Raw genomic sequence first — 27357 nt, 5'->3', positions numbered from 1 at the left:
GTTTACCACAATTACCCATATTGCTAAACATTTAATAAAGCATTTATTGCTAGACATTTAGGTTGTTTTACAGCTGCCTTCTTTTCATAAAATAAAGCAGCAGTGAAGTTCCTTAATATCTATCTTAATTCTCACCTCTGTTTATTTCCTACTAGTAAAATTTCTAGGTCAAAGAGTATGAATTTTTTATTAATTTTAATGTATACTGGCAAATTGGCCTCTAGAAACTTATCCCAAATGACATCAACACCAGTAGAATAAGAGGAGGACTATCTTTCCAACACCCAAACGTATGGACTATTATCTTCCTTTTTGACTTCATATGTGCAGTCCAATGGGTGAAAACATGATCTCATGTTGTCATTTACATTTATTTAATTCTTTGAGAGTAATTGTTCATATATTTATTGGCCATTTTTATTTTTCCTTGAGTGAATGGACCTTATGGGGGTTGGGGAACATTCTTTTTTGTTTCTTATTGATTCCAAGGAAATCTTTTTTTATATTGTGGGTATTAACCTTTGATCCTATCCACATTGTTGGTTTTCTGCAATGCCCTCCCATAGCTCTTGCCTTTTAATCTTGTTTATGGTATTTTAAAAATATACTGCCATATTATAGAAAAGGTTATGTTCTGATAAATTAGAAAACTATGTGAAAGAGAAGTGCTTATTTGATTTGTTCTTTGTTTCTGATTATACTTGAGACTGCTTTTGTTTAAAAAGGTTATGAATCTAAGCTTCGGTCGCCATGATACAAGAATTGCTAAAAATAAAAAATAAAAAATATTCATTCATCCAGGTGCTTTAATTGCATGATGTCGAATGACTGGTTTGAATTGAGTTTATTGCTGTAATAAACAGGTTATTCTGAAGCCTTGTGTTAAATATAAATGCAGAGATAAAAACAGTTCCACTTTCAACCACAAGGGGGCAATAAAGACCGGTTAGTGTTCTGCCGTAGACTAAACTCTATATATATATAAAACTTTATATATATACTTTATAAATATAAACTTTATTTATGTATGTATTTATTTATAGAACATATTTATATATCTATAGTACATATTATATATTTATATATGTAGTATATATGTATTATATATTTTTATATATACTTTAAGTTCTGGGTTACATGTGCAGAACATGCAGTTTTGTAACATAGGTATACACGTGCCACGGTGATTTGCTGCACCCATCATCCCATCACCTACATTAGGTATTTCTCCTAATGTTATCCCTCCCCTAGCCCCCCACCCCCCCACAGGCCCCGGTGTGTGATGTTTCCCTCCCTGTGTCCATGTGTTCTTATGGTTGAACTCCCACTTATGAGTGAGAACATGCAGAGTTTGGTTTTCTGATCTTATGATAGTTTGCTGAGAATGATAGTTTCCAGCTTCGTTCATGTCCTGACAGAGGACACGAACTCATCCCTTTTTATGGCTGCATAGTATTCCGTGGTGTATATGTGCCATGTCTTCTTAATCCAGTCTATCATTGATGGACATTTGGGTTGGTTCCAAGTCTTTTCTATTGTGAATAGTGCCGCAATAAACATACTTGTACATGTGTCTTTATAGTGTAATGATTTATAATCCTTTGGGTATATGTTCAATAATAGAATTGCTGGGTCAAAAGGTATTTCTAGTTCTAGATCCTTGAGGAATCGCCACACTGCCTTCCACAATGGTTGAACTAATTTACACTCCCACCAACAGTGTAAAAGCATTCCTATTTTTCTACAACCTTTCCAGCATCTGTTGTTTCCCAACTTTTTAATGATCGCCATTCTAACTGGCTTGAGAAGGTATCTCATTGTGGTTTTGATTTGCATGTCTCTAATGACCAGTGATGATGAGCATTTTTTATATGTATGTTGGCTGAATAAATGTCTTCTTTTGAGAAGTGTCTGTTCATATCCTTTGCCCATTTTTTGATGGGGTTGTTGGCTTTTTTCTTGTAAATTTGCTTAAGTTCTCTGTAGATTCTGGGTATTAGCCCTTTGTCAGATGGGTAGATTGCAAAAATTTTCTCCCATTCTGTAAGTTGCCTGTTCACTCTGATGATAGTTTCTTTTGCTGTGCAGAAGCTCTTTAGTTTAATTAGATCCCATTTGTCAGTTTTGGGTTTTGTTGTCATTGCTTTTGGTGTTTTAGACTTGAAGTCTTTGCCCATGCCTATGTCCTCAATGGTATTGCTCAGGTATTCTTCTGGGATGTTTATGGCCCTAGGTCTTATGTTTAAGTCTTTAATCCATCTTGAATTAATTTTTGTATAAGGTGTAAGAAAGGGGTACAGTTTCAGCTTTCTACTTATGCTAGCCAGTTTTCCCAGCACCATTTATTAAATACGGAATCCTTCCCCCATTTCTTGTTTTTGTTAATTTTGTCAAAGATCAGATGGTTATAGATGTGTGGTGTTATTTCTGAGGCCTCTGTTCTGTTCCATTGGTCTCTATATCCATTTTGGTACCGCTACCATGCTGTTTTGGTTATTGTAGCCTTGTAGTAAAGTTTGAAGTCAGGTAGCGTGATGCCTCCAGCTTTGTTCTTCTTGCCCAGGATTGTCTTGGCTATGCGAGCTCTTTTTTGGTTCCATATGAAATATAATTTTTTCCAACTCTGAAGAAAGTCACTGATAGCTTGATGGGGATAGCATCGAATCTATAAATTACTTTGGGTGGTAAGGCCATTTTCACGATATCAATTCTTCCTATCCATGTGCATGGAATGTTTTTCCATTTGTTTGTGTCCTGTCTTATTTCCTTGAGCAGTGGTTTGTAGTTCTCCTTGAAGAGGTCCTTCACATCCTGTGTAAATTGTATTCCTAGGTATTTTATTCTCTTTGTAGCAATGGTGAATGGGAGTTCACTCATGATTTGGCTCTCTGTCTGTTACTGGTGTGTAGGAATGCTTGTGATTTTTGCACATTGATTTTGTATCCTTAGACTTTGCTGAAGTTGCTTATCAGCTTAAGGAGATTTTGGGTTGAGACAATGGGGTTTTCTAAATATACAATCATGTCATCTGCAAACAGAGACAATTTGACTTCCTCTCTTCCTATTTGAATATGCTATATTGCTTTCTCTTGCCTGATTGCCCTGGCCAGAACTTCCAATACTATGTTGAATAGGAGTGTTGAGAGAGGGCATCCTTGTCTTGTGCCGGTTCTCCAAGGGAATGCTTCCAGTTTTTGCCCATTCAGTATGATATTGGCTGTGGGTTTGTCATAAATAGCTCTTATTATTTTGAGATACCTTCCATTGATATTGAGAGTTTTTAGCGTGAAAGACTGTTGAATTTTGTCAAAGGCCTTTTCAGCATCTATTGAGATAATCATGTGGTTTTTGTCATTGGTTCTCTTTATGTGATAGATTACATTTATTGATTTGTATATGTTAAACCAGCCTTGCATCCCAGGGAAGAAGCTGACCTGATTGCTGAGGATAAACTTTTTGATGTGCTGCTGGATTCGGTTTCCGAGTATTTTATTGAGGATTTTTGCATCGATGTTCATCAGGGATATTGGCCTAAAATTCTCTTTTTTTGTTGTGTCTCTGCCAGGATTTGGTATCAGGATGATGCTGGCCTCATAAAGTGAGTTAGGGAGGATCTTAGGGAGGATCCCCTCTTTTTCTATTGTTTGGAATAGTTTCAAAAGGAATAGTGCCAGCTCCCCTTTGTACCTCTGGTAGAATTTGGCTGTGAATCCATCTGGTCCTGGACTTTTTTTTTTTTTTTTTTTTTGGTTGGTAGGCTATTAATTATTGTCTCAATTTCAGAACCTGTTGTTGGTCTATTCAGGGATTCAACTTCTTCCTGGTTTAGTCTTGGGAGGGTGTATGTGTCCAGGAATTTATCCATTTCTTCTAGATTTTTCTGGTTAATTTGGGTAGAGGTGTTTGTAGTATTCTCTGTTGGTAGTTCGTATTTCTGTGGGGTCGGTTGTGATATCCCTTTATCATTTTTTATTGCGTCTATTTGATTCTTCTCTCTTTTCTTCTTTATTCGTCTTGCTAGCATTCTATCTATTTTGTTGATCTTTTCAAAAAAAAAATAGCTCCTGGATTCACTGATTTTTTGAAGGGTTTTTTGTGTCTCTATCTCCTTCAGTTCTGATCTGATCTTAGTTATTTCTTGTCTTCTTTTAGCTTTTGAATTTGTTTGCTCTTGCTTTTCTAGTTCTTTTAATTGTGATGTTAGGGTGTTGATTTTATATCTCTCCTGCTTTCTCTTGTGGGCATTTAGTGCTATAAATTTCCCTCTACACACTGCTTTAAATGTGTCCCAGAGATTCTGGTATGTTGTGTCTTTGTTCTCATTGGTTTCAAAGAACATCTTTATCTCTGCCTTCATATTGTTATTTACCCAATAGTCATTCAGGAGCAGGTTTTTCAGTTTACATGTAGTTGTGCGGTTTTGAGTGAGATTCTTAATCCTGAGTTCTAATTTGATTGCACTGTGGTCTGAGAGACAGTTTGTTGTGATTTCTGTTCTTTTACATTTGCTGAGGAGTCTTTTACTTCCAATTATGTGGTCAATTTTAGAATAAGTGTGATGTGGTGCTGAGAAGAATGTATATTCTGTTGATTTGGGGTGGAGAGTTCTGTAGATGTCTATCAGGTTCACTTGGTCCAGAGCTGAGTTCGAGTCCTGAATATCCTTGTTAATTTTCTGTCTCATTGATCTGTCTAATATTGACAGTACGGTGTTAAAGTCTCTCATTATTATTGTGTGGGAGTCTAAGTCTCTTTGTAGGTCTCTTAGAACTTGCTTTATGAATCTGGGTGCTCCTGTATTGGGTGCATATATATTTAGGATAGTTAGCTCTTCTTGTTGCATTGATCCCTTTACCATTATGTAATGGCCTTCTTTGTCTCTTTTGATTTTTGTTAGTTTAAAAGTCTGTTTTATCAGAGACCAGGATTGTAACCCCTGCTTTTTTCTTACTTTCTATTTGTATGGTAGATCTTCCTCCATCCCTTTATTTTGAGCCTATGTGTGCCTTTGCACATGAGATGGGTCTCCTGAATACAGCACACTAATGGGTCTTGACTCTTTATCCAATTTTCCAGTCTTTGTCTTTTAATTGGGGCATTTAGCCCATTTACATTTAAGGTTAATATTGTTATGTGTGAATAAAGCAGAGGTTGCAGTGAGCCAAGATCACGCCACTCTACTCCAGCCTGGCAACAGAGCAAGAGTCCATCTCAAAAACAAACAAACAAACAAAAACAAAAACAAAAACAAAAAACAGTTCTTGTGATATCATTGGTGACAGATTGCAGTATTTAATAGATGCTATATTAACTCTTTTTCTTAGATACTAGTTCTTCTAGTGTATTTAGTGTCTCACATATACTGATGCTTGTTTTCTTCTTTTTAATATCCACTCAATTTTAATTATGTTACCTTTTATTATTTTACAATGTATTTCAAAAAATGCTGTTACAGTTGCCTTAACTGCTCTATATGATCTGGAATAAAAGAACACTTAGAATTAGAAAAAAAAAAAAACAAAACAAAACAGTTTTTTTAGAAGAATTCTAGAAAAGGAAGGTTGAGTCCAGTTTAGGGGTGAGGTGCAGAAAATATGGTGAGATGTGTGCCATTTTAGGTCAAATGTTGGAACAGACTCTAAGGTGCTTTGATCCAATCCCATCTTTTTATAGATAATAAAACTGACACTGGACTTGCTGGCTCAAGCCTGTAATCCCAGCACTTTGGGAGGCCAAGGCAGGCGGATCACGAGATGAGGAGATCGAGACCATCCTGGCCATCATGGTGAAACCCCATCTCTACTAAAAATACAAAAATTAGCCAGAGGTGGTGGCATGTGCCTGTAATCCCAGCTACTTAGGAAGCTGAAAGCACGAGAAACACTTGAACACAGGAGGTGTATCACACCACTGCACTTCAGCCTGGGTGACAGAGCGATACTCTGTCTCAAAAAAAAAACCTAAGGAACCGAGAAGCTGAGCAAATTGCTACAGGCAATCTGGGGCTATGGTTTTAACACTGTAGTTTGAAGGACACAGAGAGATAAGGATGGGGAAGTAATGAAACCTGAGATGCAAAAAAAGGAAAGGTTTGGTTTAAAGCAAAGCAGGGTTTAGGCATCAGACAGTGGAGGGAGCAGAAGCAAACAGTAGCAAGCAGCTTTGGCCTGAAAGAAATTTTCCTAGAGTCTGTCGTATCCTTATTGTTCCTCCCAACAGGAAGTAACCTTAGGAACTACTGAGAAGTTATGCCTCCACAATAGTCTCTGACTTACTGAATAAACAAAAGCTACAGAAAATTGTTGTTAAAATCAAAGTTGTTGGTTTTTGTTAGTGACCCAAGTCTTTAAGAGTCTGATTAAAAATTACCTAAATGATATAATCTAAGTGTCCCTACTAAATAGAACAAAGAAAGAGATACTTGACGGGGAGGATCACCAGGATCCTACTACTCAGTCCCACACTCTTCTTGTTTCTTTCATGTAGAGATAAAATAAGAAAAATAGCTATCGGCAATCAACTGTGGAAATTGCTGTTTAATTGACAACTATGCAGCAGTTTTTGGTTGCCACTGACTGAATGTATCTCCCAAATTAATATGTTAAAGCCTTAATCTCCCATGTGATGGTATTTGGTGGTGGAGTCTTTAGGAGGTTATTAGAGTTAGCTATTAGTTCATGATAGTGGAGACTTCATAATGGGATTAGTGCCCTTATAAGAAGAGAAAGAGGGTATGGTGGCACATACCTGTGGTCGCAGCTACTTCAAAGGCTGAAGCAAGAGGATTGTTTGAGCCTAGGAGGTCCAGGTTGCAATGAGTCATGTTCATGACAATGCACTCCAGCCTGGGTGACAGAGAGAAACTCCTTGCCCCCACTTTCCATAAAACAGAGAGAGAGAGAGAGAGATAGGAGACCTCTCTTTCTCTCTCTTTCTGCTTTGAAGATACAAGAAAAAGGTAGCTGTCTGCAAATCAGGAAGGGGGCCCCACCAGACACTGAATCTGCCAGGACCTTGATCTTGAAGGTTCTTTCCCAGTCTTCAGAACTATGAGAAATAAATTTCCCTTGTTAAGCCATCCAGTCTATGGTATTTTTATAGCAACCTAAGAAGACTAAGTCATTAGCTTTTGTTATTAGCTGTATTTCAGCCAAATGAGTCTTCCAATCTGTAGTGTTATTCTTTAGATTGTGATGGCATAGTTCTTTGTCCTAAGGGAATTTTTTCGTATATACTAAATTGAGTTGGAGAGCTATTGTGTCTCTGCATGATACATTTTTTTAATTTTTTTTCTAGAATATCTTTAGTTACAGTAATAAATGCATGTTTATTTGACATTCTGGTGGAGATTTTAACTGGCATTTCCACATGTCACTATTATAATAAAAATTAATGTTTATAACGGGGACCCCTAGACATTGCAAGAGCCCAAATTAATTTCTGGATCATCAAAGAAAAAATAAGGGTTATTATTATTCTATTTTATGGTATGGAGAAGAAGCATTTAATGCATGTCACGTAGTGACATGATAATTAACCACAACATTCTATTTCCTTGGAATGGAGAGATTGTTTTCTTCCCCTCTTCACTTTTACTTCCTCATAGACTCGTATGATTTCACTAGTAGGTTGTTTTGTCCAAATTCCACCCAATGCTTGAGTATTTTCACCCAATGCTTGAGTATTTTCATCAAATGCCTGCCAGAGAGGGCAAGTGACAGAAAAGTTACCATTTTTTGAAGCAGATCATTATATCTTGCAAAAATGGCACATGATCCCTTATACTGAGTAAATTCTGACTTCTTATGACTTCTACTGCTTGGTCCTAGAGCCACTCAAAACAAGGATTCCACATGACACAGGACTTCCAATAACTGAAGACAGCTCTTTCCCTTCTGGACATGATTTTTATGACTTGAAATATCCCCAGGTTCTTCAGTGAAATATGACATATTTAAGTCCCTCATTATTGCAGCAATTAAATAAATATCTGTTCAGTGTCTTTCCAGCATCAGGTACTGTTTGAGGTATGAAGGTGAAGAGAGTAAATGGGAAGTGGCAGAAGCATGATTGATACGATGTTAAGAAATGGGGATCTATTGTGAAAGGAACAAGGAATAAAAGAAGGTGTTCTAAGCAAAGGGGTAGGAAGCTTAGGTTTGGGTTAGAGAATGATTACTCTAATGTTGTGGAGGATAGGGGTGGTGGGACTGGGTATGAGAAGCCTAGAGGAAGGTGACTAGCGAGACGGCCAGAACAATAGACAGGAAAAGCTGAAGAGCCATGCAGGTTATGCCATGGCATTTAGACTTTATCCTGCCAATACCTTCAAAGAAGCATTCACAGAACAGCAGACCACTTGTAGCAGATCCACCTGGGGGCTTTGTTAAAATGCAGATTCCTGGACCCCACCATGACCTGCTTAAAGTCTCTAAGGGTAGCGCAGCCCAGGCATCTGCATCTTATCAAGTTTTTCTGGTGACTCTGATGTAAAGCCCAGATGGCAGTAGTCAGAGAATTTGTTAAGGCAATAGAAGCCAACAGGCATCCAGACCTCAGAGAGCCACACTCTTCTAAGACAAAAGAGTTTGGAAATGCCCTGGCTGGGAAGCAGGAACTCACTTCATCCCTCCACCTGCACCAATTTCCCCTTCACTATTTGCCTAGCTGGTGCCTTCTTTTTCTTGGTGTTCAGACTTAAACATCACCCCCTTGGAATTCTTTCCTGGCCCCTTATCCAGTCTTACAGGTGTTCACAACATCCTGCGGTTTAAAAAATTCTATTGTGTCTCACTTTCCATGTGTGTGATTCTTCAGCAATACTCCTTCTTATTAGCCACTAAGCGCCACGAAGTTGAGGCCTGGGCCTGCTGTGCACCCTACAGCACCTACTACAGTGCCAGGCGTAGGGTAGATGCCAGCTAAAGATTTTTTAATTAAGCCAGGTACAGTGGCACATACTTGCAGTCCCAGCTACTTGGGAGGTCGAGGTGGGAGGATCATTTGATCCCAGGAGTATGACACCTGCCTGGGCAACAAAGAGAGACCCTGCCTCTGAGGAAAGAAAAAAAAAATAGAATGAATGCATGAAAGAATGCATGGGAGGCACTGGTGCCTGCCTCAGCTTGAACCACCATGCTGCGTGGCAGTGGCTCCATGGGGGCTCATCTTAGCTGCTCTGGTGGTAAGGTTTCTTGCAGCATCACTGTCTTAGTCAGCTCAAGTAGCAATAAAAAATATCAGAACAACAGATATTAAGGTGGTTAAAAACAACAGAAATTAAGCCAAGCATGGTGGGTCACGCCTGTAATCCCAGCACTTTGGGAGGCCAAGGTGGGCAGATCACCTGAGGTCAGAAGTTCAAGACCAGCCTGACCAACATGGAGAAACCCCGTCTCTACTAAAAATACAAAATTAGCCAGGTGTGGTGGCGCATGCCTGTAATCCCAGCTACTTGGGAGGCTGACACAGGAGAATTGTTTGAACCCAGGAGGCGGAGGTTGTGGTGAGCTGAGATTGAGCCATTGCACTCCAACCTGGGCGACAAGAGCAAAACTCCATAAACAACAACAACAACAACAAAAAAAAAACAGAAATTTATCTCTTACAGTTCTGGAGGCTGGAAATCCCAGACTAGGGTGGTCAGGCTCTCTAGAGGGCCCTCTTACTAGCTTGCAGATGGCCGCCATCTTATTGTTGCCTCACATAACAGAGAGAGAGAGAGACAGAGAGAGAGAAATCACGCTCTGGTCTCTCACTTTTCTTATAAGGACACCAATGTCATCGTGAGGACACCACCCTCATGACCTCATCTAAACCTAATTACCTCAAAAAAGGCTCCTTCTCCAAATACCATCCTATTAGGGGTTAGAGCTTCAACATATGAATTTCACTAGCATTCATTCCATAACAACCATTAATAGGCTTAAAAGGTAACAAAGAAAGAGCCTGGGCCCCTTCTTCATGGGTCCTAGTCTCTAGGCAGAATATGAAGTCAATCCCAACATGTACAGCAAACAGGAAAGCCAAGCTAGCCAGGTCTTGGGAAAGAAGCCACAGGCAAAGGTGCATTTCCAGCCAGTTAGCTGGATCCCCAAAGCCCAGGGGGAAGGAGGCCCTGTTTCTTACTGACCCTCTTGCCCTGGCCCCAGTTCATCTGGCCTCTGGCTCCCCAGCCTTCCTGCCTTCCTGAGAGTGGGCCCTCAGAGTTTCTCTTACAGCTGTTGTGTACAGAATCATGAGAAGGTGGCTTCTGAAGCTCAGGAGCATTGGGCTCCAAGGCAGTGTTTTCAAGGGTGCAGAGAAAACGAGGGGTGGGCCATGTACCTTTGCATGGCATCACATGAGATGTGTATCGATCTAAACATATTCTGAAGGGATGGCTCAGGTTACCTGCAAACAGCCTCTTCCGGGAGACGATACGGCCAGAATGTCACGTTCCTTCCAGAAAGACAGACCTGACAGTTTACAGCTCAACAAACCAAGTTCTGGAGAACGAGGCTCTCTGATGAGAGACCAATAGCTGACATTTATTGGGTGTTTATTAAGGCCATGTGCTGAGTGTTTTACATGCATTTTCAACAATCGTTTGAGGTAGGTACTGTTGTTGTCCCCATTTTACAGATGAGGAGACTAAGGCTTTGTCAAGCTAAATGGTTTTTCGGAGTTACATATCTTGAAAGAAGCAGAGGCCAGCAGCCTGGCAACAGAGCCCATGATCTTTATGGCAGCAGCATGTGTGTTACCTTCTGTGTACTAGCAAATAAAGACTGAAAGAGAAGGCAAGCAATATCCCTGGGGTCACATAGCCAGTTAATACCAGAGCTAGAACTAGAAATGCGGTCTTCTCTCCCCAACTCTGGCTCTTCTCCTGACATGACCTCAGTCACTCAAGGTACAATAGGGATAACTCATCCCATTTCACCCAGCCACTAGAGTCCCAGTGACCTAGACAGAAAGCTGAGGTCTCCTCCATCCCATGACTGGATTTTCTATGACTGCTCAGTACTCAGAAGATTCTAGGACTGAGAATCAATGGTGGAAATAGGTCTCTGGGTTTGACCACAACTGTGGAGAAAGATGACAGCCCAGATGAGCACCATGGCCACCCCATGGCCATGAGTCTCTAGAGGTGCCGTTCAGCTTCCCAAGTCCCTGGGTTTTGGGGATGCCCTGTCACAACCCCTTTGGGGGAGCCTCCCACCCCTGCCATTGCATCTCTTCCTCCCCTTGGCTTCTCTCTGTCTAGTTGTGAGGGCTGGACTGAGTAGGTCACTCCCAACCAGGGTTTTTAATGAAAAGTTTTGCCATACCAAGGCAACAAAGATGAATAATTCAGTGAAGAAGCCCAGGGAATGTTATTCTTTCAGAGAAGAGTCCCTTGACAGTGGGAGAGGCAGGGAAGGTCTGCTTCTTCTTATGGGAGCAGTGGGGGCTGGGGTGACAGCAGTAGAGAGAGGTGAAGAGGAGGAAAGTCCCACAGGAATCACTGACCATGCTTGCTTTCAGTAAAAAGTTTTAAACAGAAAAGTGATTGGAGATCAGAATTGCCTTTTTAAAGAGTACTGTGACTGCAGTGAGGAGACAGATCAGCCTTGGGGCTAGAAGGGGGCACGAGGAGCAGAGATTGGGCTGTTTCAATCATTCAGGTTTCAGTTATAATAAGAGGAAAAAGGTAGGACTGACAGAACTAGGTATGTGTCATGAAGGAAGAGTCTAGAATGATTCTTTGGTTTCTGAGCACTTCTGAGCAAACTCTAATTTTTCATTTCTCTCTTAAAATATGTCATTTTGGGAGTGTTTGGAACATGAAACAGTAAAATGCAACCATGAGCTGCTTTTCCCACCAGCATGGAATCTAGTGACAGCCTATGTCCTGGCATGTAGAAGATAGGGCAGACTTTGGGCCACGAGGACCGCCCCCTGTCTGCCCCATGTTTTAACTTTTCCTTCCTCAGGAACTTATTTGCTAAGGCCCACATAACTATATTACCAAACAGTCAATGTTTTTCCATCTTAGCCTTGAGACCAACATGAAGAGATCTGGTTAAATCTCTTCCTAAGGTCTGAGTGCATTCTTTTATCACTTTGGATAAACAGGTTGAACAACCTTCAAAAATCTATCCCATATATGCACCTAACAATAGAGCCCCAAAATACATAATGCAAAAAGCTGATAGAATGGAAGGGAGAAATAAACAATTCAACAATAATAATAGTTAAAGACTTCAATATCTTACTTGAAATAATGAGTAGAAAAACTAGGCAACTAAATCACAAAGAAAGGACTTGAATAACACTATATACCTACCAGACCTAATAGGCATCTACAAAAAACTCCACCCCCAAACAGCAGTATACATATTCTTCTCCAGTGCAGAATGAACATTCTCCAGGATAGATTACATGTTAAGCCATAACAAAAGTCTCAATAAACTTTAAAAGACTTATATTATCTAAAGAATATTCTCTGATCACGGTAGGAAATTAGAAATCAACAAGTGAAGGCAATTTGGGAAATTCACAAATTCACAAATATGTGGAAATTAACACCCACCTAAATAACCAACAGATAAAAGGATAAATCACATGAAAAATTATAAAATACCTTGAGATGAATAAAAATGAAATTACAACCTGACTAAACTTACGGGATACAGGAAAAGCAGTGCTTAGAGGAAATTTATACTGTATCTGTAAATACCTATATTTAAAAGGAAGAAAGATCTCAAATCAATAACCAACTTTTCATCTTAAAACTAGGAAAAGAAGAGTAAACTAAATCCAAAGCAAGCAGAAAGAAGTAAATAACAAAGATTAGAGGTGGGTGCAGTGAGTCACACTTGTAATCCCAGCTACTTGGGAGGCTAAGGTGAGAAAATCACTTGAGTCCAGGAGCTCAAGGTTTCAGTGAGCTCTGGTTTCACCACTGTACTCTAGCCTGGGTGATAGAGTGAGATCCTGTTTCTCAAAAGCAATCAAACAAAAAGATTAGAGGTAAACAAATGAAATAGAGAATAGAAAAACAATAGAGAAAATCAACAAAATCAAAAGTTGGTTCTTTGAAAAGATCAACAAAATTTAGCTAGACCTACCAAGAAAAGAGACAGGAGTTGACTTACAAAAATCAGGAATAAAGTATCACCTTACAGAATTTTTTTAATTATAAAGAAAACTATTTTAAAAAAAAACTTCATAAACAAATTAAATAATTTAGATGAAATAAACATATTTCTAGAAAGGCACACACTGCCAAGCCTGACTGAAGAAGAAACAGAAAATTTTAGAGATTAAATTAGTAATGAAAAAACCTCCCACAAAGTCCAGGACCAGACAGCTTAACTGGTGAATTCCACCAGGCTTTTAAAAAAAGGATTAACACCAGTTCTTCACAAATTCTTCCAAAAATAGAGGGAACATTTCGCAACCCATTCTATGAGACCAGTAATCTCCTGATACCAAAGCCAGGTAAAAGAGAAAACGAGAAAAGAAAAATACAGACCAATAAGTTTTACAAATATAGATGCAAACATTCTCAATAAAGTAGTAGAAAACTGAGTCAGGCAACATATAAAAAGGATCATACACCATGACCAACTAGGACTTATCGCAGAAATGCAAGGTGGGTTCACATATGAAAGTCAGTCAATAGAATACGCCATATTATTAGAATAAAGGGAAAAAAGTGTATAATCATCTTAATAGATGACAAAATTGAACACCCTTTCTTGATAAAAGAAAACACTCAACAGACTAGGAATACAGGGAATTTCCTTAACCTCATAACGGGCACTTATGAAAAATCTACAGTTAACATTCTACTTAATGGGGAAAGACTGCAAGCTTTCCTTCTATGATCAAGAAAAAGACAAGATGTCCGCTCTCTCCACTTTTATTTAACCTTGTAATGGAAGTTCTAACCAGGTCAATTAGGCAGCGGCAATAAACAAGAGGCCTCCAAACTGGAAAGAAAGATGTAAGATAATCTCTATTCACAGATGATGTGATTTTATATGTTAAAAAATTGTAAAGAAACCCCCAAAATCTATTAGAGCTAATAAATGAGTTCAGCAGCACTGAGGGACACAAGATCAACACATAAAAATCAGTCATATTTCTATACATTAGCAAGAAACAATCCAAAAAGAAAACTAAAATATAATTTCATTTATAATAGCATCAAAAATACTTAGAAAACAAATTAACAAAAAAGTGCAAGAGTTGTGCACAGAAAATGACAAAACTTCATTGAAATAAGTTAAATAAGACCTAAATAAATGGAAAGGTGTCCTGTTTTCATGAATTGAAAGGCTCAATATTGTTAAGGTGGCAATATTCCCCAAATTGATCTATAGAATCAATACAATCTCTGGCAAAATCAAGCTGTTTTGTTTTGTTCTGTTCTGTTTGCAAAAACTGACAAACTGATGCTGAAATTGATGTTGAAATTGATATGGAAGTGCAAAGAACTCAGAATAGCTAATACAAACTCAAAAAAGAATAAAGTTGGAAGACTCACGTTTGTCAAGTTCAAAACTTACTACAAAACTACAATAATCAAGACAGTGTAGTAATGACATAATAATACACATATAGATCAATGGGATAGAATTGAGAACCCAGAAATAAACCCTTACATTACAATCTATTTTCAAAAAGACTGCCAGGATAATTTAATGGGGGAAAGAGTAGTCTTTTCAACAAATGTGCTGGGATGCCTGAATATCCACATGGAAAAGAAAGAAATTGAACTCCTGCCTCACAGTATAAACAAAAATTAACTCAAAATGAATTATAGATGTAAAGGTAAGTGTTAAAACTATAAAACTCTTAGAAGATAACATAGGTGAAAATCTGTGTGACCTTAGATTAGGCAATGATTTCTTAGACATGATAGCAAAAACAAGAGCAACGAAAGAAAAAATAGATAAATTTGACTTCATCTAAGTTAAATATCTTTTTGCTTCAAAGCCACCATCAAGAAAGTTAAGACAACACACAGAATGGGAGAAAATATTTGAAAATCATGTATCTGATAAGGAGCTGGTAGCTAAAATATGTAAAGTAGGCCAAATGCAGTGGCTCACACCTGAAATCCCAGCACTTTGGGAGTCTGAGGCAGGCGGATCACGAGATGAGGAGATCGAGACCATCCTGGCCAACATGGTAAAACCCTGTCTCTACTAAAAATACAAAAATTAGCTGGGCGTGGTGGCACATGCCTGTAATCCCAGCTACTCGGGAGGCTGAGGCAGGAGAATTACCTGAACCAGGGAGTCGGAGGTTGCAGTGAGCTGAGATCTCGCCACTGCACTCCAGCCTGGGCGACAGAGCGAGACTCAGTCTCAAAAATAGATAAGTAAATAAAAATATGTAAAGTACTCATAACACAATAATAGACAAATAATTTTAAAATTGGCAAAATATCTCATACACATTTCTCTAAAGATATACAAATGGACCATAAGTACATGAAACGATGTTTAACATCATCAGTCATCAGGGAAATGCAAAACAAAACCATAATAAGATTTCACTTCATACCCAGTAGGATGACTATAATTAAAAAGCCAGGTAATAACAAGTGTTGACAAGAATGTGGAGAAATTACAACCTTCATACATTGTTGTTGGAAATGTAGAAGGTTGCAGCCACTATGGAAAACAGTCTGACAGTTCCTCAAAAAGGTAAACATAAAATTATCATATGACTCAGCAATTCTACTCCTAGGCATAAATCCATTAGAATTGAAAACATACGTTCACACAAAAACTTGTACAGGAGTGTTTGTTGCAGCACTATTATAATAGCAAAGAAATGGGTAAACCCCAAATGCTCATTAACTGAAGAATAGATAAACAAAATGTGGCATACCCATACAATCGAATATATATTATTCAGTAATTGAAATATATATTATTTGACAATAAAATGGAACAAAGTACTGATACATACTACAACATGAATGAACCTCCAAAATATTATGTTAAGGGAGGGAAGCCAGTCACAAAAGACCACATGGTATACGATGCTATTTATATGAACCGCCCAGAATAGACAAATCCACAGAGACAGAAGGTGGATTAGCGATTGCCTAGTGTTGGGGGTGTGGGGGTGAAAGAATAGTGAATCATTGCTAATGGGTATGGATCTTCATTTGGGGGTGATGAAAATGTTCTAAGATTGGTTGTTGTCATAATTGCACAACTCTGTGAGCATACTATTCATAAAACTCATTGGACTGCACACTTTAAATTGGTCAATTGTGTATGAATTATACAATCATAAAGTTGTAAAAAAGTAACCTAGCATACACTGATAGCTGGTGATATGAGTTTATTTTCACATGTAACTGCAAAGAAAAGCAGAGGCAAAGAATAACCTAGTCATTTCCCAGTAAAGCAAAGGCTACATCAAGGTTCATTCTTACGTAGCCACTTCCTAAACTGTAGTTCTGCTTACCCTTAAGATGTATCAGAAACTCTATGTGTCCAAATAGAAAAATTATCAGTGCCCTCAAGAGCAAAGGATGCCATTCCAGGGCAATCATTTGTTTGTTGAATTTGGACCTCAGGTGGCTGAGAATTGAGTTGATCATATTTCTGAGTTCTTAGTATATTTTCATTATCATTACAGGCAAGGTCCCTCTCTCTCTCTTCACCCCCATTCTCTCTCTCTCTCTTTCTCTCTCTCTCTCTCTTTGTCTCTCTCTCTCTCTCTCTCTCTTTCTTCTTCTATGATCCCTACCCCTATTTTCTTCTCCCACCTCAGGCACCCACTTTGATCTATTTAATATTGTCCTTAAACATGCTGATATCTTTGTAAGTTATCTGCTGGTGTTTATGTATTACGTACTTTTTAGCTGTTAATTTCTTGATAAAATTTGTTCTGTATTTAGTGGCTACATAATTTGCACAGTGGCATTGACTCCCCTCATGGTAGAGACTAGGTGTTCCAAGTTCTGATTAGCTGTTCTGGCCCTCAGTGTTCTGTTCTCATTAATCTTATTTTGTCCTTGACATGCTCCTCTCCCAGGACAAACAGGACAGTTTGTTATATAAAATGTTTTCTTTCATTTTAAAGACTTCCTCCCCTGTGAGAGGATGTTTCCCTGTGCTGGGAGAACCATAGAGCAGTAGTTAAGTAAAGAGACTCTGAAATGTGACTACCTAACTTTAAAACATAGTTCTACCACTTACCAGCCTGTAACTTTGGGTAACGCACTTAACCTATCCGTGCCTCGGTTGCTTCATCTTTAAAATTAGAATGATGATAATAATAGTGCTCACCTCTGGATTGTTATGAGGCTTTTATGAGTTAACATCTGCAAAGTACAAACAACAGTGCTGGTACATAATCAAAGTCATATTGTTTGCCGTTGTTGGATTCCCAGGTTGTCAGTTCCAGGATCTTCTGGTGAAACAATAATTTATTCACACTCAGTAAGGTGGACAGAGTGTAGATGCTAGGCCCAATGACAAACAAATCTAGAGAACATCAGGCAGTGGTCTTTAGGAGGCCTGTCACCACTTGGCAGGAACAGCATACCTGGGAAGGTGGCGGGACCAAATGATAGGAGCCTAGGAGCCACACTCCTGGGAGGGGACTGGAGCAATAAGTGTAAAGTGATTTGAAGTGGGGACAACCCTACTATAAATGGTAAACAAGGTGGGCACTCAGACTAGGAGAATGGGGTGCTGGAACACTGTGGAGAAGGAGTCATGAGTGTCCACAGTAACAGAAAACCCAGTCCTGGAGACATCATTGTACCCCACTGTAAGCCCAGGGAGACAGAAGGGGAGAGAATGAGGCAGAGCTTACAATGGATCTATGCCTGTTGGTAACCCTGTTTTAAAGAAATAATCACCAAATACTTCAGAATTGAAAACTATCACTTATTCTATTTTAGTTTATCTTATTCTCTTTTCCTAAAGGTGTATGGTATATGCATTTAAAATTGAATTGCATTAAAATCTTATTTGTATCATTTTCCTAATACTCCTTGAAACAATTCGAGTTGTCCCAGCATGTTGAAAACAGCCCTGGAAATGAGCTACCCTAGGCTTTTACTGTGGGGAAAAAAAGATAGTGAACGATATCAAAAGACTTTCTTACCTGTGAAAGTAAAAACTTTTGACATGGAGCCATTTAAAGTCAGATTTATACCTATTTCTCCAAGTTTTTGCCAGACAATATCTCTCACGCCGATGTATTAAAATGAGTAAAGAGCTTAGAGTTCTTATTAGGGCTGGAGTATACAAATATGATCGAGAGAAGATGTTAATTCACCATACTTGAATCCATCTGTTAACTTACTGACAAAACCACATCTAAGTCCAGTGTTTTAAGGTTTTCTGAATTCTAGAGTTTGAAATGAGGGTGAGGGAAGAAAAGACCTAGAACTGTTTTCTTTCTTTCTTTCTTCTTCTTTCAATTCTGACCACCTTTCACACTTCCACAGAAATGAGAGGGGAAAGAGAAAGAAAAATAATCCAACAAACTAAGAGGTGGTTTTGGAACCTTTACTTGGTTTCAACAACTCAGCAAGATTAAATTACTAAAACAATGAATGTGTTCTGCCCCGCCCCCCGCCAAAAAAGTCCAAAACACAACATCAGGAATCATAATGACAGTCTGCTCTTACTTCAACACTCAAATAAAGCACAACTAGTTTGATACTAGACTGAAGAGAAATAGGTCCCCTGTAGCCTTCTGGATAAATATAGTATAATGAATGACACCCACAAAAACATGACCATAGTAGACATAGCCACTGTTGTGTAGGATGGCTTTTTAAAAATAGTCCTCAACATAGGTCACTGACATCACAAAACAGAGCAATTTAGTAAAAATAATTCCAAGATGGCCACTGTGAAGCAATTCAAGTAATAGTTGCTACCTATTGGTCTGGCATAAATCAGGAAGATGTTTTAGACTCTAAAGTAGAGCAATCCCCAAGCTTTGTCCTCTGTCCTCTTGGGGGTAGAGTAGAAAATGGAGGTGTTGCCTCATAGGTGGGAATTGAACAATGAGATCACTTGGACACAGGAAGGAGAACATCACACACGGGGGCCTATTGTGGGGAGGGGGGAGGGGGGAGGGATAGCATTAGCAGATATACCTAATGTAAATGACGAGTTAATGGGTGCAGCACACCAACATGGCACACGTATACATATGTAACAAACCTGCACGTTGTGCACATATACCCTAGAACTTAAAGTATAATAAAAAAAAGAAAGAAAGAAAGAAAGAAAATGGAGGTGTTGCTGCAAGGAGTCTCCCCTCTGGCATCCATCTGAACAGTAAGGATTGTCAGTAAAATGAACGAATGATATGTCTTAATCTGTGTGGACATCAACAGAATACAAACTCATTTTAAAATGTTACTCAATATTGATCATTACTGAAGCTGAGTAATGGTTACATGAGGCTCCTTGCATTTAAGGAACCTCTTTACTTTTGTGTATGTTTGAAATTTTCTGTAAGAAAAAGTTTTAAAATAGTGTTATTGAATTGATTATATATTTTAAATGTTTTCTCAACCAATGGTAATACCTCCCTCCACCTGTTATAGTAGAGGCCTGAAAAACTTATCACCTTAGAAAGAGATTTCCATCTTCAAAATGTTTTGGAGAAACTGCTACACAGTATGACCTCTAATGTGAGATATGTGTGCACTCTGTGGTGATTGCAACATGATCCATTTGAACTAGTATTTGTATTAATTTTTAATCTTAAAATAAGAAAAATTTTATTAATACCTAATATCAATAAATATTAACAAGATTGACTCTGGTGTTCTCACTCTGCAGATTTGTCAGGGAAATATGCCTTTTTAACAATCAGTGAGAAGTAAGTGCCTTTCTTTTTTTTCTTTTAGACAGAGTCTCGCTCTTTCGCCCAGGCTGGAGTGCAGTGGCACGATCTCGGCTCGCTACAAGCTCCACCTTCTGGGTTCAGGCCATTCTCCTGCCTCAGCCTCCCCAGTAGCTGGGACTACAGGCGCCCGTCACTGCGCCCGGCTAATTTTTTGTATTTTTAGTATAGACGGGGTTTCACCGTGTTAGCCAGGATGGTCTCGATCTCCTCACCTCGTAATCCACCCGCCTCGGCCTCTCAAAGTGCTGGGATTACAGGCGTGAGCCACCGCGCCTGGCCAAGTAAGTGCCTTTCAAAGGAAATGTGCCATACAGAGAGCATTTGAAAACAGATATGTGGAGATACCTTCATCAGCTTGTGACTTTGTTGCTGAAAACTATGTGTGTCACTTCTTTTCCATATATATATGGAAAATTTATATATATATATAAATTTGAGCAGATTTGCTGTGTGTAATTATATAACATGTATTAAAATATATATTAAACATATGCTTTAAGTATTGACATTATATTCATGTACTGCTGTTCTAATATACACATATAAGGCATGAAAAACAGAACATTTAAAAGTATAAGATTATATATATATATATATATATTTTTTTTTTAAAGTAACAGGATATGTTTAACTTGCCTGAAACATCCTACTCCGATAGCTTGAACTCATTTGTAAAAATACTTTAGTTTGGGCCGGGCTCGGTGGCTCACGCTTGTAATCCCAGCACTCTGGGAGGCTGAGGCGGGGGAATCACGAGATCGGGGGTTCGAGACCAGCCTGGCCAACATAGTGAAACCCCGTCTCTACCAAAAATACAAAAATTAGCCAGGTGTGGTGGTGCATGCCTGTAAGCCTAGCTACTCAGGAGGCTGAGGCAGGAGAATTGCTTGAACCCGGGAGACGGAGGTTGCAGTGAGCCGAGATCGCACCACTACACTCCACCCTGGGTGACAGAGGGAGACTCCGTCACAAAAGAAAAAAAAAAAATGTACTTTGCAAGGACCACTGAATGATGGCAGGGAGAGCGAAAATTTAATAGTCAAATTTCAACAAAAATCTTTGCATAACTGCAAAGTGAGGCTGAAAAATTAACATAATTTATTGAGCACTGCCACTGTCATACTACATCCATTTAAATCTATGAATCTTTGTAAGTTATTATTTTCGGCTATAACATCCATTCAAGCTAAGGGTCAGTTTAAACTGAACTCAGTATTCTAAAATGTTAAACCATGATTTCAAAATTAATGAGGCATATTCAGTCACATTGTTCTCACTAAAATATTAATATTATCATGTTTCAAATAAGATATAAATTGTGTATGTATATACTATCAAATAAAATATATTTTAAAATATTACTTCATATTTATTTTATATTTTTAAAAGTTGTTTTTCATGCTTTATAATGTGTATATTAGAACAGCAGTACATGAATATAATGTCAATACTTAAAGCATATGTTTAATATATATTTTAATACATGTTATATAATTACACACAGCAAATCTGCTCAAATTTTAATATGTATACAAATCGTCCTGGGATCTTGTTACAGTGCAGTTTCTGATTCAGTGGGTGTAGATCAGGCTGAGATTCTGCATTTCTAACTAGCTCCCAGGCGATCCTGATGCTCCTTGTTCTAAGACCACACTTAGAGCAGCAAGGTCTGGGGGTGGGGGTGTGGGCTCCATTGTGTTTTACTGATAGGATTGCACAGTAAAAAATATTTGGAGATGCCTGGGGAATGAATGGAGTACACTTCCTTCAGGTTATCCCCGCTTAACCACTGCTTCTCTCAGGGGAGTTTTTGGCAGGTACTATGAACAAATGTGAACCTGAAATAGGCAATACTTCAAAATGGATCCTGAGTGGCTAACTGGGCCTAAATTTTAAATAGAGCCAAGTGGGGCCATCTGCCAACTAAAGGTCAGAGGTCTCAAGTTCCTCCAAAACCCACACGACTGTTCAACTTTGGGACTTCCAGAGCTCACCTGAACCAACCAACCAGAGGCCATCTGCCTTGACCAATTATGACTTAGCTGCCTCAACCAATCAGGGCTCAGTTGCCTTGACCAGTCAGGGCTCAGTTCTATCAACCAATCAGAACCAGGTGAGTTTGAATACTTCATTTGCATAAACTTTTGCTATAAAAGTAGAACCCTACCTTTGCTCTGTGGAACACACCTTCGTTTTACACCTAAGGTTGTGTGTCTCTGGTGTCCAAACTATTCTCTGGAATAAAGTCTCTTTCCTTGGAGCTAAGAGCAGTGACTCATGCCTGTAATTCCAGCCCTTTGGGAGGCCGAGGTCCGCCAGGAATTCAAGACCAGCCTGGGCAACATGGCAAAACCATGTCTCTACAAAAAAATTTTTTTAATTAGCCCTGAGCCTGGTGGCAGTCGCTTGTAGTCCCAGCTACTGTGGAGCCTGAGGTGGGAGGATCACTTGAGCCCAGGAGGTCAAGGCTGTAGTAGCTGAGATGGTGCCACTGCACTACAGCCTGGGCAACAGAGTGAGACCCTGTTTCCAAAAAAAAAAAAAAAGTCTCTTTCCTCCAAATTCCTTTTTATTTTTAATAATTTTGTTTTATTTTTTATTCAAGACAGGGTCTCGCTCTGTTGCCCAGGATGGAGTGTAGTGGTGCAATCACAGCTCACTGCAGCCGCAGCCTCTGGGGCTATAGCTATACTCCGACCTCAACCTCCAGAGTAGTTGGGACTACAGGCACTAGGTACCATGCTGGAGTAATTTTTTTTTTTTTTTTGTAGAGGCGGGGTCTCGCTTTGTGGCCCCTTTTCAGAGAACTTTTGTTCACAATACTGAGCTACAATGATAGTGGTTCTGCTCCCTGACAAATAGCTGAATGCAGCTAGTCCCTGCAGTTTTGCCAGTCAGTTGAACTAGGATAGGATTAACATCCTCATGTGTAAACTGATGTGATCAACAAGGCCACATGCTCCAGCATGGAACTGAAGGATAATAGTTGCTTCTGCCTCGTAAGACTGATGTGACGATGAAATGAGATAAGATGTGTAACGTACTTTGCAGATACAGTGCTTGATAAAGTGCAGCTATTATTGTTGGAGGTAAGGCTGCCTACAGTCCTGACCAAGATTCTCTTCAGGCAATTATTATTATTATTATTATTATTATTATTATTATTATTACTGAGGGTCTCCCTCTGTTGCCCAGACTGGAGTGCAGTGGCACAATCTCAGCACTCTGCAACCTCTGCCTCCCAGGCTCAAGCATTCTTGTTCCTCAGCCTCCTGAGTAGCTGGAATTATAGGCTTGAACCACCATGCCTGGCTAATTTTTGTATTTTTAGTTTTGCGACGTTGGCCATGGCAAAACTAAACTCCTGACCTCAAGCTCAAGTGATATGCCCTCTTTGGCCTCCCAAAGTGCTGGGATTACAAGCATGAGCCACCACGCCCTTCCCAGACAATTATTTTGAATCTTCTTTAACACCAAGACAAATAGGGCATAAAGCACGACTTAAAATTTTTTAACCTGGAAATACTTTAAAGTAGTTGTAACCCGCTAAGCTATTAAAGACAAACAAACAACAACACATGTGTAGAAATTCCATAAGCACCCATATATTACCTGGCTTTGAGAAACGTAATTTACTTTTGTCCTTTCAGATAAGCCAGCTGCAGAATATATCCTGAAGTACCTGCTTTATGGAATTACTCACACTATTCATCAACAAGAAGGTGGGAACATCTACTGAAAATGACAAATTTATTTTTAGGAAAGCTGATATGTATACTTTCTTCCTAGCAGTAATTAGCTGAGCCATTTGTTTGCTAAGACCACTCTGAGCTTCTGAAAATAATATCATTTGCATATAGGATAATTTTTATGTTTCTGTTCACTTTTATTTGATAATGTGGGCAGATTTCATATTTTAAGTCGAATGAGATGTCACCAAATTTCTATCTGGTACATGTTGGGGACATGGAAGGAAGCTTTGATTGCAAGAGCCACATTTCTGCCGGGCGCGGTGGCTCAAGCCTGTAATCCCAGCACTTTGGGAGGCCGAGACGGGTGGATCACGAGGTCAGGAGATCAAGACCATCCTGGCTAACATGGTGAAACCCCGTCTCTACTAAAAAAAAAATACAAAAAACTAGCCGGGCGAGGTGGCGGGCGCCTGTAGTCCCAGCTACTCGGGAGGCTGAGGCAGGAGGATGGCGTAAACCCGGGAGGCGGAGCTTGCAGTGAGCTGAGATGGGGCCACTGCACTCCAGCCTGGGCGACAGAGCGACACTCCGTCTCAAAAAAAAAAAAAAAAAAAAAGAGCCACATTTCCCTGTTGTTTTTTAAAGTTGGTCTACATGCGAATTCATCATCAACTAGAATTAAAACCATCTATACACTTTCAAATATCAGTTGGCTTGTTTGGTTTTAATATTGCAACCCTCAGAATCAGCTTTGTATTTTGCCCCTTTGATGCTTGAAAGGTAGGGTTTCACATAATATATAGATCCATGAAGCTAGTTCCTTTGGAACCTAGAGCTGAGTCACTTTCCACATTGGGGAACAAAACAGTCCAAGCCTGTTTAATGTTTTCCAATCTTAAATACCATTGCATTTATCTAAATACAGACTTGCATGTCTATATCTTTTGTTTTTTTTAATGACTCTTTGTTTCTCATGGGACTGTGCAAGTTTCTCCCTGATTCTATCTTTTCCACTGTTTCTGTGGAAGGATGTTAGCCTCATTCTTCACCATGCTCCCTGTCTCCCTTCCTACCCCTTTCTGTCTTTAGTTGAACTCCGTGAGGGCTGAGACTGTATCTCTTTTATTAACTGCTATACCACAAACACTTAGCATAACACTTGACACAGATAATTTATCAAATAAGTATTTTTTGAGAGTTTGGGTAAAATGTTAAGACTGGATTTCCTTGGACTGATCCATGATCAGTAAAACACTCATGACCTTATCTGATATTTTCCTGTAGAATAAAGTCAGTCAATTCAGGGAGTCCCAGAACAGGAGCACATAGACACCAAACTTTGTGGGACAACAAATATAATGAAGAGCATGTTTGCTTCTTTCAAACAAGTGAGTGAACAAGGAAAATCTTTCCCAATGTATAAATATTGACTTGAAGTCCTTACCTGCTTATTGATGTAGGAATAGCCAAGTATTGATTTTGTAAATATAATTATGAGTATTTCTTTTGTTACTTAATATTCATGAAGTTAACTGTTAATGTCAAAATAGACACACTGCTCACGCCTGTAATCCCAGCACTTTGGGAGGCCGAGACAGGCGGATCACGAGGTCAGGAGATCGAGATCATCCTGGCTAACACGGTGAAACCCCGTCTCTAGTAAAAATACAAAAAATTAGCCAGGTGCGGTGGCGGGCACCTGTAGTCCCAGCTACACGGGAGGCTGAGGCAGGAGAATGGCGTGAACCCGGGAGGTGGAGCTTGCAGTGAGCCGAGATCGCGCCACTGCACTCCAGCTTGGGCGACAGAGGGAGACTCTGTCTCAATTTAAAAAAAAAGAAAAAGACAAAAAAAGTAGACACACTACCTGTGTTCACAATTAAGGAAATCCAAACAGAGAAAGACTTGTTATCTTTTTTGTTGTCGTTGTATAAATTTAGGGGGTACAAGTGCAGTTTTGATATGTTGTATCTTACATTACCCTTCCTTGGCTTCTCAGATTTAGCCTGGATAGAGACAAAAGGCCAGGCTGAATAGCCTGTGTTTATGTAAATCTTGATTCATGTGCCCTCTGACTCCCCAAATGATTGAGTGGGTGGAAGCACGCACATGCATTGTGACAGTGTGTGCATAAATGCTGTCACATGTAAGGCAAGAAGCAGGGTGACATAGAAAGAGCAAGTCACAAGTTGTCAGGACTCTAAATTGAAGTTTTGTTTGTATCAGTGCCCTAAAAACCCAGAGCCACGTGAAGTCAAGGCCCTTAACACCCACCTCTCCCACATACTGAGGGGAGAATTCAGATGCCCACTGCAGTCAGCCGGTCAGACTGCAGACTCCTTGCCTCCACTCCAGTTTACCCTGGGATACCTCTCTGCTATGGCTGAATCTGAGAGAGATCCTTGAGTGTAAGATCTGGTCTTGATCACCTTTCTACCCATACCGCCCCCAAACTTGAACTTCCTGGGGTTTAACACAGTACTTAGTAGTTTCTCAATGAATGTTCACAGAAGGAATTAAGGAATGAACAAATGTTGCTCTGGACAAAGCTGCACCTTCCACATCCTGCATAACTACACTCAGTACTGACCCTGAAGATAGGAAAAGCAACACAACTGGTGCTGTAAGAAAATGTTTCTTGTTTATACTGCTGCATCTTGATCTTTGGCTGATCTAAGCACAAAGAGAGCTCTTTCAGTTAGAAAAAAGGAGGTTTATGGTGTGTGGGAGAGCTAAGAACAATGGACTCAATTGAGAGACTGGAGATGCTCTCAGCTTCTGAGAGCCTAGAAACTCCATCTATAGATTCATCCCAGAGGGCAGAGCCAAATAAGGGCAGATGGAAAACATAGCTTTCTTGGGAACTGGCTTTCGGTTCCTGTGAGGCAAAAATACAATCACTCTGTAGCACCCTGAATCAATTCTCCAAAATATGGTGCTGTGTCCTTGTTTGCCAGTGTCTTAAAATAAGTCCCTGTCATATTTTTATTCTTTATGTCTTAAAGTCATTCAACCAGACTTGCTTGCAGAATATTAATTGTGGTTAAGCAGAAATCAGGAAATTAAATTGAAACTGCTTTTGAACGGAGCTCCTTAACTGGTGACTGATTTGTTATCCCTCCAGCTAAAGATTCCTTTCTCTCCAATCTTTTGTCAGCTGCAACTATGGGGCAATGAATCTGCAGCTGATTTTGTCAGCTTTCTTTAAGCTGGTCATCAGAGTGCTGTCCAACGGTGCCAAATTCTAACCTAGGGTTGTGAAAGGGCTTTAATGCTATGTCCCCGGTGAGCTAGTAGGCTGGCCATCCAGGGTGGTAGGTGTCACTAATTTATTTTAGTACTGCCCTGCCACAGCCTGTTTACATTTACATTGCCTTTTACATACCTGCTCTGTCCTTTAAGTACTCAACCTTCCATCCAGTACTATTCAAATAAAACTAAATATTAGTCACGTATGAATTACTAAGGGACAATTACTGGAACATCCAAACCATTTAAAGAGAAGGTAACAATAACTTAAATCTAAATGCACCGGGAACTGGGGCACCACTATGGTATTGACAAAGTAACCATGGTTGACTCTGAACACTCTAAAATCCAACTTCGAAGAGAAAAGAAACCTTTAAGTAGGCAATAAACTGATTTCAACATCTGTGTTTTAACACAAGCTCAGACATGTACTTATTGAATTTTTGGGGCAAATTACTTTGCTTCTATTTCTTAGTGTCTTCAACTATAAAAATAGAAGTAATCTATTCATCTACTATTTATTTCAGAGAAATGT

The 27357-nt window shown here is 39.4% G+C and overlaps 1 protein-coding gene across 1 annotated transcript in view; it reads left to right on the top strand.

Moving 5' to 3' along the window:
- The window catches only part of RAB9B (RAB9B, member RAS oncogene family), a 109339-nt gene extending 89177 nt beyond the window's left edge, over nucleotides 1-20162 (top strand). Inside the window, exon 4 of the mRNA XM_077987572.1 lies at nucleotides 19883-20162. The gene's annotated coding sequence lies outside the window, so the exon portion shown is untranslated. The remainder of the gene's footprint in view (nucleotides 1-19882) is intronic.
- Nucleotides 20163-27357: the final 7195 nt, after the last annotated feature.

Source organism: Macaca mulatta, chromosome X (genome assembly GCF_049350105.2).
Source record: "Macaca mulatta isolate MMU2019108-1 chromosome X, T2T-MMU8v2.0, whole genome shotgun sequence".
In the NCBI taxonomy this organism is placed as follows: Eukaryota; Metazoa; Chordata; class Mammalia; order Primates; family Cercopithecidae; genus Macaca; species Macaca mulatta.
Note: the sequence above shows the minus strand (reverse complement) of the source record. Positions and strands in the feature narration are given on the sequence as shown.